Genomic DNA, 13,075 nt, shown 5'->3' with positions numbered 1-13,075 from the left:
ATTATCAAATTTAAGTACAGGAAAACCTCAAACCAAATCTTCAGTGACAAGTTTGTTAATATTGAGAAAGTTCAAGTGAGACAATCTGCGATGCCATAGCCAGCTAACATCATTAGAAGCCTTCGACAAGAGACACACTGTTGGTTTGCCCACAATCGGTTTGATGTCGAGTGTGAACATGTCTCCATATCTTTTTGACTTGAGAAGCACTTCATTTGTGTTCACTTTCAATATGATGCTGCCTTCTTCGTTAAACACCACCTGATTTCCAGTGCCCACAACAAGTTGCGAAACACTAATCAAGTTATATTGAAGGCCTTTGACATAAGCAACTCTATATACTGTGAATTGCCCATTCATGACTTTTCCATAGCCTTTCACTTGACACCGATGATTATTGCCAAATTTAACTACTCCAGCATTTTCTAAGCTTCTATAATCTCGCAAGCTCTCCTTTCTTCCAGTCATGTGACGAGCGCAACCACTGTCAATATACCATTTCGAATCGTATTGCTCATCACACATCACCTGCATTTAATGAAAAAATTTAGGAACCAAAGGCTTTTTGGGTCCTTCATTCGAAGTTAAAACCCAGGTTTTTACTTTTTTCTTTACACTATGAATTCAATCAACATCATCAGATCTAGATATTGTAATAATGTTGTTCGATAGTTTTTGGGTTTTCCTTGATTTTCACCTCAGCCTTCGCAACATGTTTAACTTCCACAACAGGTTTCCATGTTTGTACTGGAACATTCAAACCATGAGAAGACGAACTACCAGCAAAAGATTCATTCACATATTTTTTGAACGCAGTCTTGATTTGTTGTTGTGAAAATTTACCAGTTTGAAACCTTCCAGCCAATTGTTGATCAAATTTACATCAGATTTTCCTTTTGTGTAAGAAACTTTGGTCGGTTTTGTGATCGAATGATTTGGAAAATTTGGTTGTTTAGGTGAAAATTTTGTTTTTGTTTGGGTTTTGACATTCGAAATTGGTGAATTATTCGTTGATTTTCTAACATTTTGAAACTTATGATCATTCACAAAGTTATGAGAAGTCTCATATTTTCTAATGTTATCATATTTTCGAATAGATCCATCCTTTTTATTTATCGGATATTTGTCAACAATTTTCATTGTTTTGTGAAAACATGTGTCCTTTTGTGTTTTAACAACATTAGGCCTTTCGTTAGACACTACTTGCCAAAAAATTGCCTTTTGTGCCTTTCGTTTCGAAACATTGTTTTCACTTAAAAATTTTCCAACCATCATTTTAATTCGTGAGAATTCAATTTCACTTCCGATTTTGTTTTAACATCTTTTTCAAACACTTTCTTTTCTTTTTCATGTTTAACCAACCATTTTTGTGGTGGTTTTTGATGTTGAAAAACATAAGAATTTTGAGTTAAATTGTTTTCTACCGTGTTTTGATTTGCAAAGAAACCTTTGGTAGTTGATCGTTTGTTATCATTTTCAACCATTCTGTTGAATTCAGGCTTGATTTTCTCAACATTTCCAGCAGTGACGAAGACTTGGTTTGGAAAAACCGTTTTATCAGTGCATGAGAAATTCGGATAAACAACCGTGTTGGTTTCCAAGTAGCGTGCACCTTTGTCATTAAGAACTTTGTTGGATTCCTTCGTGTCACCATACACTTGTTTTACAACAATGCGTGAAAGGTGATGTTTTAGTTGAAACATTCTTCTCTTTCTAACATTCACACGAAGTTTTCACTTTCTCTTCGTCATCATCAGTGTCATCTGTTTGGCTACTTCAAACTTCCACATCTTCAAAGTCAAAAATTTTCGAAATTGAGGGTTTTTCAGTGTCAACTTTCACTATCGAATCAACTAAAATTTCTTTACCTCTGACCTTAGACGTTATATTAACTACAGACAGTTGAGAACAATCAATCTCTTCTTCTTCTTCGATTTCACTAATTTCTCTCACATTATCCGAATTGTCATCGACATCAGCATAATTGAGTTGAGAATCAAGAGTCGAAGTCTCTATTTTCATTAAAATCCTAATTTGTTCATTCTTTGTTAAACTATCATTTACAATATCTACCAATTCATCAGCATTCAGAAATTCATCAATTTTGACAATACCATATGCAAATCTATCGTCAGGTATTTTGTCAAACTGAGCAATAGTATCTTCACAATCATACGATATAACATGAACTTTTTCATGTTCATAAGCAACAAAAGGTAGTAATTTTCTATGTTGTTCTTTGCTTATTTCGGATGAATGATGTAAAGCAATTAGCTTTGCATATAGTCTCTTAGCAGAATTACAGTAGATGTTTAGTTGAGCTAACAACAATCCAACATCTCTATCTAGACTATCCCTATCATAATTGTCTTCAAGATAATCTACCCTGGTTCATTTTATATCTAACTGTGTTCGTGTCTCAGCTAGTTATGTTTTTAAATTTTCAGCCTCAGTACTAGCAGACACAATAACATCATCATAATAAGCAGTAATATCATCGAAAGCAGTTATTTCAACATCATAAGCAATTAGAGGAATATTAAAATATTCAAGAATAGCACGTACCTTGGTGGTCATAGGAGACTTATCAGTGGATTTGGACACGAAGCAATGTCCAGAGATTTCTTCTTCTTCTTCGCTATTCTTCTCAAAACTAGCGAACATCGCACCGTGTGTATGGTGCCTCATTACTTCATCATCTGAACCCGAAGACCAGATTTGGTAGGCTCCACTTTCATTTTCGTCTATCTCTCCCCTAGCAACCAAAGATAGCCCTTTTGCCTTTGCATGAACTTCCTCAAGCTTTTCAGCGTAGTAAGCTTCGTCTTTGACATAGGATTTCTTTTCATCCTTCTTCCTCAACATGCAGTCAGTTGCAAAGTGATTAGCTCCATTACATTCATGGCAATTGACTCCTGAATCACCTTTCAGCTTTTTCTTTACCTTCGATTCCTTCACATTTTCATCCACCTTCTCATACTTCTCATACTTCTTCTTCTCCTCACCTCCAGCCTTTACTGCAGCTTTCACAAAACCACTCTTCGCATCTCCTTGCATACCCTTTGGCTTGAATGGCTTCTTAAAAAATTTCTTTACTCTGTTGTTTGAGTAAAATGCAACCGCCTCATCATCAGAATTTATCAAGAACCCCTCATCATCCGAGCTTTCCTTTTCAACAGACTCAACTTCATTCATTTTCAACACCAACGCCCGTGGTCCACCCAAACTTTGTTTCGACTCTTCTAACATCTCAGCCACTTCATTTTCATGTGTCTTCAGCTGATTGTATAGATCATTCAGACTCGAAGTATCAAAGCTCTGCTGATTCTTTATCATCATGCTTACACTTCTCCATTCTTTGCGAATCCCCATGTTGAATGTAAGGTTGAATTCCATAAGAGACCTTGTGATTCCATATCTGCTACATCGATAAATGAGTTCATTCAGACGATCATGGTAGTTTTCAATCGTCTCGGCATCCTTTTGTCTGAACTCCTTAAGCTCAACAAGACATTGTTTAACAGAATTGATCTTTGTCTTTTCACTACCCTGGAATTTTTCTTTCAATGTGATCTAGATGTATTTAGCTGTTTTACAAACACGAATGTAGTTGTAAACCACAGGTAGCAATGCACCTCTCAGCTCTCGCATACATCTTTTCTCATTCTTTTTAGATGTTCAAGTTGATCATTGACTTGACTTGAAGTTCCAGAAGCTCCTATTGGTTGAACATTCGTAGGAAGTTGAACTATTCCATTGATACAGTTCCAGAGCTCTTCATCAATCCCATTCAGATAATCTTCCATTCTGTCAGCCCATTGATCATAATATTCCAGAATCAACATCGGAATATTAGTAGATGAACCAAGCAAATGAGAGTATGAGGTCATAGTGTTCATGTTAAAGTTCGCCATTTTTGAACACGAGGATTTTGATGAAAAACTTGATGAAATTGTGAATTGATCAAATGAATTGATCACAAATTGCTAATCAATTACTCGACTAAACAATTCAGATGCAGAATCGATTCAAATCTGAAGATCAAGAGAGATTTTCAGAACCAAAAGCGCGGAAATATTTTGAATAAATGCGTAACTCAATATGCAAATGATTCTTGAATGAAAATCATATCAACGCAGTTTGAATCCTGCTCTGATACCAAATGATGAGAATTGTAATCGAGATTTAGAAAGCAATCATGATCTAGATGAATGAGTAATCAATGATAGGAACACCAAAATGTAAATATTAATCAGCAAGTTTGTATTGAACAGAGAATTCTAATACAATACTGATTACCAAATAAGCAGAATGACTCGTGTCTCTACTTTTATCCTCAACCCCTATTTATAGGAAACATGAGTGTACAAAAAATACTAAGTCTAGACATTAAGCTTCGACATAAAAAGACTTAGTAAATAAAAACATGCGAAATAGAACAAACAATGTTTCAACTTTTACAACTAAATGACTCAACACATACCATATGAATAAATAAATAAATAAATTATTATGTGACATCCCGGAATTTAGGGCATAGATTTCAAACGACTAAATTACGGCAAATCTATTTGTAATGAACTCATTCAGCTTTAACTGCATCAAATGAAATATAAATGAGTTATATTCACTTATTATGTAATATATATTGATATTTTTATGGCCAAACGTGTAAACTAGTAACCAAATCAAATCGCTCAACTCCAATGCTGACTAATATGTCCGAAAACTGAAATTTAGCATTAATCATTTTTGAGCAAAACAAACATTAAAATATGATAGTACATGTTCCCTTGTTTTTGAAAATATAAAGATCGTTAAAAACGGAGTTCGTATGCATAAGATACAACCATTTTAAGAAAATAAATAGTAAAATACTGTTTTTCTTTAATCGCTTAAAACCGAATCGAACCGTTGAGACACTTATACCTCGCCGACGGGATTTCCGAGAGTGTTTTTGGACTCAGGACAAAATATATTATGTAATTTCACACTTGAAATAATTTTTACGAAAATACTTACAAAAGTCGCGAAAACGGATACCGCGAGCTGTTAAGACGTGAAACTTCAAATGCAAATTCCCGGAGATCCGTAACTCCAAAAATTAATCCGTTTGAGATTCTGGAATCCTTGAATTATACTCTATCTAAAAATGATTTCGAAAAAATATTCGATGCACGAATCCCGAGGCACCCGGTTTTAGGTGTGTTTTGGGCATGTAATGGAGCATAACCCCATGTGAGGCCCACATGGGATGATAAGCTCCAAAAACCTGATCTTCCAGCTGGTATCAAACCCACGTGCATTCCTTCCTACTCTCTTCTCCTTTGTGTGCAAAGAATCACCAAGAGAGTATGAGTTTTTCCTATAAAAAGAGGCACGAGAAGCCTCATAAACTCACTCAAATTCATTAGCTTCTTCTTCTCTCTCAATTCCCTCTCTCACAGTTACAACATCACCACCATGAATCACCTCCCCAACCCATTCCTGCTGTTGTTTTAAATCACCACAGCCCCCTCCCTCCTCCTTTTTGGTCTTCCTTGTTGAAATAATCAAGAAGGAAGCTTCAGAAGGCCACCGGAGTAGCCTCCTGCCACCACCGAATCACCCTCCTGCCGGCCATCACCCACCACCCACTGCAACCTTCAAACACCCACTGTCACCACCCGAGAACTTCATCCCTAAGCTGTCATTGCTATTAATTTCGATCCCCAAAAGCTTCTTCACAATTCCTTCATCAAAATATTGTTGAAAGAAGGAAGAACGAAGGCAGCAGCACCGAACTACCACCTCCGTCAGCCCCCGTCGCAGCTCACAGCCACCACCAGCACCGCCGGTTTCTGCTGCTGCTCCACCTTTGTGAGTCATCGCCACCCTCCCTTTCATTTTTATTTTGTTCTCATCGAGTTAAACAAATCAAGGACCATTGTATATATTTTGGTTGTGCCTTCGGTCTATCACGAAAACGAAGAAGACAAACAGGAGGTTTCCCTCCTGTTTATGAATCAGATACACAAACATGCATGCGATTTTGCCACATACAGTCCCCCAAATATGATATTGTCCAGATTCAACCCCTTACTCCCAAAAACTCTTTTTAAACTAGGTCCTAAGTCCTAAACATACATTTGAAATATTCACAATCTACCCAAAATTCGAAAAATCCTTTCAATAGAAGCTCAAAATGTTAAAATAGAAATTTCATAAATTCATTTTTACATATATACACATTTTTATATTTGATTGTTGTTAAATCTTCAATTATAAAATTGTATTTTGATTTAAATAAAATTTTGGGATTTATTTAAATATTTTGGGAAAATAATAAACTAAATTTTTAGAAAAATTTATTTAAATGGATTATTTAAATAAATTTTGAGATAATAAACATTTAGAAAAATTATAAATCATTATACTAGTTCAAATACCCAATCTCTACCAAATATTGATTTATAACAAATATTTATAGGAAATTGGATTTATCCCGGAAATCACGACCTCACGGCAACACATCTCGACTTTCAGAACTAATCGTTAACCACTCGATAAGGTGAGAGTTACGGCCCCTTTTCAATATTTTATTTATTTTTGGGGAAGAATACATGTGTTAAATAGTATTTATTATGCAAATACATAAGTCTTATATGATATGCATGCTACAAGTTTAAAGTTATAAAGACTTCCATATCTGAATACTATCATGCATAAGGCTTTTCACACTTATACAAGATCGTTATGTTAAAATACATAACTCTATAAGAACGAGTAATTTATACTTTTATAAATACGTCAACCATACTCGACTTTACAAATACTATACTACGAAATTCATTATGCCCGGTACTTATCTATAATTAAGTTAGGGCTGAGAGTTATTCACAAACTTTTCGTTAATGGTTTTTGAGTGAGACGCTACTATTCATTAGCTGAGTTTAATCACTTAGTCTGCCCCACACTGCTATAATCGTTAATCTTCGGAGCGAGGTACATATATATAGATCTATATGGGGTCGACAACCCCACCAGCGGTTGCTAGCTACAACCATCGACTGATCAATCGAAGCAGGTGATATGTGTCTACGATCGTTACTATGACGTCCTATGAAGCGTCGTAGGGAGGGGTACTTTTCGTTTATAGCTCGATTATAGAACTCACTAAAAACATTAACACGAATGTCTCTCACTTTTTCACTACAACCATAGGTTTGGTTGCTTTCAGAACTATTTTTAAGTATACTGGTTACTTATACAATGGATATATTTAAACTTTCATGAAGTTATTACAAACACGTTTTCTTTAAAAGCATAGATTTATTTATAAAATTACTTTTTGGCTTTTAAAGACTCATGACAAGCATTGTTTCAACTATTGTTATACAAGAAAAATATACTTTTGGACTTTTGAAAGTATTATTACTGTGGCTAGCAGAAAACCTGTGACTCTCGCCAACCTCGTGTTGACTTTCAAAATACATGTATTCTCAGGAAATCAGTGAAATTTCAGGCACACTCAGACGATGGAAAACATGGCTCGCAAGTACTTTAATTTTATACTTTTGAACTATTATGCCTAACTGTTAAGGCAAACTCGTATTATTATCTTATTACTATCTGTAAGAAATTTGTATGAAAACATAAATATGTAATGAAATGTTGTTTTGTTTATTGTTGTACTTGTGCTGTATATTCAATTTATATGTGATCCATGAACTTAGTCGCACAGCCGGGCATGTTCCGCCGCCTCGGTCGGGGGTGTGACATATTATAACCATTTTATAACAAAAATTACCAACATAACAACCCATTGGTCCTTGGCTAGTTTATGCACATCATATACATCAATATACACATCAAACAACCTTTGTTTTCTAAGACAACTTTAAATGACAAAAGATGCATGAAACTTTTTTCACATAAAATAACAAAAAAGTTATCATAGAAAATATGTATGAACTTATTTTTTTGAAAAACAAGTTATCCACATTCTCCAAGAACTAAGATTTCCAAAAATCAAAAATCTAACCAAACTTGCAAGATGGTTCTGATACCAATTGTTGGGTTTTAGTTCAAAAATAGTTTCATAAACTTGAAAAATATGAAAATGGAAGACTTTAATTTTTGAAATAACATAAACATTGTATACCCACCAAGGATCCTCTTGCAAGTTATAGAAATATTAAAAGACCAACCAAAGAAGAGGTGAAGAAATAACAAACTTTGTAGTTCTTTGGGTCCTCTGGGAGGCTTGGAAGTTGCTAAAGAATGTGGAACCTTTGAGATACCAACAATGACTCAACTTGATATAGATGCTAGTCCAAAACTCTTAAACGCTTAAGCTTTAAGTTCATAACCAATATAAACTTAAAGAGGGCTTGAAAATGCAAGTGTTCTTTAAGTTTTCTAACCAAAACTAGAGAGATAGGGAGAAGGAAGAGAGGATTTGGATTTTGTATCAAGGAATGAATGAGAAAATGATCCAAGCGCATGCTCTCTTATTTATATGCATAAAGTGAAGTTATTAACCATTAATCCTTAGCACTTTAAGCAAACATATCCCTATTGTCATAAGCATGTTTCCCATGCCTTTAAAGCATGATTATCAAAGTCATACACTTCTTCTTTTTATGCATATCTAGAAAATTGCATAAAGAAGAAGAAAAAAAGTCAAACTTTTATAAACTCTTTTATAAAATATAAACCTTGTCTTTTAGGAAAAAGTCAAAAGGATTCAACTAGTCCAAAAGTTTGTACATGACTTATAAATCATACCATATTATGTATATTAAGTTACTTGCTAATGGAATTTATTATTTCCATGAAATAAATAATTTTCAATTTAATTATAAAAGTTTTATTGAATATTTATTAAAATCAATTTCTAATAAATAGTCAATTGTATCAAGTTGTTGTTAGTTTGACCCATTAGTATCATATGTTATTTAGTAATATCACTTTAATATGACTCTTGAGCATACTAGGCCTTTCATCCCATCCATGTGAATCTTTCATTTCCAACCTACAATCACAAGAAATGGTTTAGGATAAAACCAAATTCAAATTTAGCTTCCCTTTCATGGACTGAACTTGCTTATTTTTAATTTCTTGCCTTCTGGTAGCACAATGGCCTACCAGTGCTTCCATGTTGTTATGCAACTCGCCCATATTAGTCAATGCACTTTCATTTACCATCGTGCTTTCTCTTTTGCAGTTAAATCAGAACCATAGAACTCATAAGAATTGCCAATCCAACTAGAAGGTGCATAGAAACAAGAATGTGTCAACTTAACATGATAGGTTATCAACCTTAGGTCGTGTGTAGTGATAAATAAAAGGTTTATTATTGATTGACTCCTAAAAATCATCAAGAACGTTAAGACTCCCATTGTAACACTCATGAAATTCTTGAAAATTTTAAACTTTTTAAATAAACGCAAAAACCATCATTCATTACAATTTTTTTTCAAAATGAGTTTCACATCCGAGTTTTCCTAGAAATCATAACACAAAACATGGGGAGGTGCATGATCAAGCCTTCGCCTTCCCGCGATCATCTGAAGTACCTAAAACATAACCAAAACTGTAAACCCAAAGCTTAGTGAGTTCCCCGAAAATACCAATACATAACAAACAGTACAAATATAATATCAGCATGCAATGTACCCCTTAGCCCACAACATAAGTCTGGCTTGCCCCTTTGGCTCACAACTTATGTCTGGCTTGCTCCCTTTCCCTCAGTACGAGTTTGGCATGCCCTTCCTAGTCCTCAGCTCGCATCTGGAATGCCTATGAGCCCTCAATATGAGTCTGGCATGCCCTTTCTGGCCCTCAGCTCATATCTGGTATGCTCCAGGGTTTGTTGGGTACAACACAAAGCAGTACAACCTCAACCCATCCCACACAATATGTCGACATATAACAAATAATATCATAAGCAGATAAACATGCTATTCAAAGGTAGTCCTATAGACCTATTAGAGTAGCATAACCAGACTAACATGCATAACTACATCATACTCAACATAACAACGATATCAAGTTATCAAACCAATGGGCCAACCTTGGTGCGTTCGACCCGAAAATATAGTGAGTAAGACTCACCTTACACATACGTATCAAACAGAACCTCTGGCCGCTAGCTTACAAAAACCTCAAACTATCATAATAAATAAACCTCAATTAATAAATGGATTATCACCTCAAATCTCATAACTCATAGTTGTCCATTAACTCTTCCTTAAATGGGCCAAAGCCCAAGTCCAACCTTGAACAAAAAGGTCCAAAATATATAAGTCCCATAATTGGCCTAAATTTCCAAATTGGGCCCAAATCACTAATAGACCTCATCTTACGGCCCAATTCCCTTAACTGGCCCATAATACTTCTACTCAGAAATTCCAACAAGGGCCCAAGACGTGCTTGCCGAAAGATGGCCTAAAACCGCAACATAACTCACAAAGGCCCATCAGAAGACGTACGTTGGGCATACTCCGAGGCTATGCGAGGTGTACGCGATCCTTGCATTGACTGGAAACAGGGGAATTGACTGTGTACGCGGGGAATACTCCATTTACGTGATGTGTACCCTCACAGAGTCCAAAACTCAAAGAAGTGTTTAATGGCTTAAGCACTTAAGCCAAAATTCCAGATCCATCGACCTAATGTATCTTAGAACCATAAAGTCTCAAACTTTAAGACTTTGGACGTCCAAAAAGTCCTTAATGCATGGTCTTAATCAATTAAGACCTCCTATAAGCAACATGAAGCGAAAATAGCCAAAGAGACCGCATTTTTATAACTTAGAACCCTTCCTAGGGTCTGAAAGGACAGCTCGAAACGTTGAAAACAACTCATGCATAATATTGGGACTTTTGGGACAAGAAGAGTACTAAAAAGCTATCAGGACAAAATCTACACAATACAAGAAGAAAAGCATAAGCTTTTTACCTTCTGGAGCTTCAAAATGACAAGATGATCTCAGATATACAAGCTTGCCTCACTTTCCAAACACCTTGATGCAACTCCTTCTTCTTTAACCACACAAGAAACACACTCTTCGCTCTCACACACCCAAAAGAGAAGTTAGGGTTGCAAAGAAACAATCTCAAGACTTGGAGGCTGAAAGGATGGGGGTAAAGGATCTATAATAGGGTTTAAATACCGAAAAAACCCTAAAAGTTAGGGTTGCAGTCAGACATACGTACGCCCTGCATACATATGCGTATGCCTTGGGTACTAAGGCGCGCCCGAGTACGCCTAGCGTACTCAAATGTATGCCTAGCGTACTCCCCTTCCGACCAAAATTACCAATTTGCCCCTCGGGCCTCTTAGGGGTAAATTCAACCATTTTAAAAGACCAATCATGACATATTAATTTAATGAAGGAAGGATTTGAAAATACTTGGAAATAGGGGATGTAACAACTCTCCCCCATTCAAACTAGACATCCTCCTCGAAGTCTGCTGTATCTAACAAATCCGGATAATGCTCCCACATCTCGGCCTCCGGCTCCCAGTTCCACTCGGATCCCATCCGATGCTGTGACAACCCGAAATTTCTATTCTGTACAACCCTTCACTTAAATAGAAGTCAGAACGGTTTCTGCTAATTTTCAAGCTTTTGGAATAAGTTTGAGTATTTTAGGATTAGCACTTTGAGAGAAATCAGGAGAGAGGATGCCCTAGGGTTTAATGTGCATCAATAAAGTTCCAAAAACTCCAAGAGTTTGGAGTTTACGGCCCAAATGGTATTAGGTCCGTAAACCCTAATGACTATATACGTGACACTTAGTTATTCTTAGCTTTTTTTCACACTTCCAAGTCTAGAACATATTCTCTCTCAAGTATCATCCAAAGTTCTTCAAAAATCTTCAAGAAAGTAAGTGTTTTCTTCCTTGTTTAGTTGATATCTATCTTAATCTAGTGATCTTACATGATTTCATCCATGAAATCATTCCAAATGTGTAGATCTTCTAGTTTCACCAAGAACACACACTAGTGTTCTTGGACTTTAAACACCTTTTCAAGCTTCTACATAGTAAGTACTCTTACCTAGGCTTGTTATAAGACTTGTTACACTTCTAATCATCAACAAAACACTAAGGAAACACTAGATCAAAGGTGTTTACGGTCCAAGATGTTCTTGGACCGTAAACCCTAAAAAGGGTGCCAAAGTGTGCTCTAGTACCTCCTAAGCCTTGGAAACTTGCTTAGATCCCTTCCTTGATGATTTAAGGACTTGAAAACATCAAAAGACCATAAACCATATGGGTTTATGGTCGTAAACCCAAAGGAAAATGGTCTACGGACCGTAAACTCCATTTAGGAGTGAAATGGTGCCCTAATACCTTCCATAGGCTTATACTTCAAGTAGAAATGCATTTAAGGACTTATGAGGCTTCAAATCACAAAGTGGTCAAAGGAGCATGAGTTTACGGCCGTAAACTCAATGAGTTATGGTCACAAAACCGTAAAATCCGATATAGGGTCCTCTTGACCCCCTAAACTCCATAGTCAAGTCCTACGAACCTTAGATGCAATCCTTAGGACTTATAGCACTTAAATCAAGTGTTTTACATGCCTTAGGATGTCTTACCTTTGTTAATTAGTTGTTTAATGACTAATTGAATACATATATGTGTTATTATATGTTAACTAGGATTCTTGTGTGTGCTCAAGTCTTCACTTGACACTTAGAATCCTATTTAGTCCGTTCATCCAAACCACTCACTACAGGTGAGTTCATACCCCTTAATTAACCTTTTAAATGTTTTGTAAATGTTTATAAATGATTTATGGGGGGGGGGGGGGGGAATACATGTTGAATCATGTTTAGTTATTATATCAATCACATGTGATTAATAACTAGCATGCATATGGATTTACTATACGTTAACTTTTTTACCAGACAGATTTCTTCAAATGACTTTCTTAAATGTTTTTATATGTTTAAAACTCTTTATTAAACTGTCTTACATATTGTATGTTTCCTTTTAAACTCATTTACAACTGAGTTTCAAACAAAGGTCTTCCTTATACTTAAATTGTCTTATCAAACAAAATACTTTCAAATCGTTTTA

At 35.6% G+C, this 13,075-nt stretch overlaps 1 long non-coding RNA gene across 1 annotated transcript; it reads left to right on the top strand.

Moving 5' to 3' along the window:
- The first annotated feature begins 5,393 nt into the window (after nt 1-5,393).
- On the top strand, nt 5,394-7,673 carry LOC111915403 (uncharacterized). The gene is made up of 3 exons (XR_002858164.3): nt 5,394-5,859; nt 6,470-6,550; nt 7,486-7,673. It is a non-coding gene; the product is annotated as an uncharacterized LOC111915403 (long non-coding RNA).
- The last annotated feature ends 5,402 nt before the right edge of the window (nt 7,674-13,075 follow it).

The sequence above is a fragment of the Lactuca sativa genome, chromosome 2, assembly GCF_002870075.4.
Source record: "Lactuca sativa cultivar Salinas chromosome 2, Lsat_Salinas_v11, whole genome shotgun sequence".
Lineage (NCBI taxonomy): Eukaryota > Viridiplantae > Streptophyta > Magnoliopsida > Asterales > Asteraceae > Lactuca > Lactuca sativa.
The sequence above is the reverse complement of the archived record's forward strand: the minus strand, read 5'-3'. Positions and strand labels throughout refer to the sequence as shown.